This window comes from Cricetulus griseus, chromosome 8, assembly GCF_003668045.3.
Source record: "Cricetulus griseus strain 17A/GY chromosome 8, alternate assembly CriGri-PICRH-1.0, whole genome shotgun sequence".
NCBI classification, from domain to species: domain Eukaryota; kingdom Metazoa; phylum Chordata; class Mammalia; order Rodentia; family Cricetidae; genus Cricetulus; species Cricetulus griseus.
The window spans coordinates 87,580,738-87,581,874 of NC_048601.1; the positions used below are offsets into that span (position 1 = coordinate 87,580,738).

The following is a 1,137-nucleotide window of genomic DNA, read 5'->3' on the forward strand; positions in this document are numbered from 1 at the left end:
ATCTGGGCAATGATACCCTTTCAAGCTCACTTATGAACTTGGTGGCAAAATTCCCAGCCTCATAGTTGGTTGGAATGAGGGCTTGATTTCCTCATTTCCTCACTGATAGTAGCTGGAGGCTTCTCAGAAGTTTGCTTTTCATTGTAAGCCAATAAATAGGCCTGTTACCAAAATGGAAATCACAATCTCATTAGTGGGTCACAAAGTTCCCCTTCCACCTTTGTCATATGGTCCATCTCACACTCTGTGGAAGGAGATTATTTATATATAAATACAAGAGGTCCAAATCACCTGTGGCTAGTTTAGAAGTCTGTCACAGGGCCACACACAGTAGACTTTAGGTAAATAGATAAAAATGGGTCCCTCTTTTGCGAGAAATGCAGAGCAGTGTGAGAAGGAAGGTCTACTTATTTCCATCAGTCATAGTTCAGTTTTCTAATATTCTACTGACAGCTATTTTAAGAGGTAATAAAGCTGTTTTAAGCAGCATTTGTGTATGTTTTTGTTGCGCTGGTGGACAAAATCATGAAAGACAGATGGAAAAATAAGACCTCTTTTGCAACCCAGGATGCCTATGAATTTTGACATATATGAGTCAGAGAACATGATATTCAAGTCAGCTCAGACTGATGATGGTGTCAATAATGAGGGCCTTCCATAGGAAATGAGAAAATTGTTGCATTATATGAGAATTCCAATTTTCATCTGCTAGATGAAGACCACCATCTCTCCTCCTGCCCCCTTTGAAGGTATGTCTTGATTGAGGTATGGTGTTGATGCTGTGTACCTCACTGAAAATGGGTATTTCCATGTAATATGTAGTATATCTCCAATGAAATCTTTGCAGGTCTCAGGTTTTTATTTTCAGAGTTGTGTGGCTTTAATTTCCAGTTGTGATGCTTATTTCCCAAAACAAAACAAAAAGAGCCTGTTTTGTTTGCAAAGATTTTATAGTGTTATGTGCCAATTGTCACATTATATAGCTTCTGGAGGCCCCAAGCCCAGCGGAATCTAGAGAGGAAAGCAGAACCCCACTCAGCATCATTTTTAGTCCATAACAACACCTGGCATAGAAGCCTAAGTAGTCCACAGATAAAGGACTTGCATAGTTCATTGAGTTGGATACCCTTTGAGCCT

At 39.7% G+C, this 1,137-nt stretch overlaps 1 pseudogene; it reads left to right on the forward strand.

The window, feature by feature from the left end:
* The first annotated feature begins 485 nt into the window (after positions 1–485).
* Positions 486–605, forward strand: LOC113837104 (annotated as a pseudogene).
* The last annotated feature ends 532 nt before the right edge of the window (positions 606–1,137 follow it).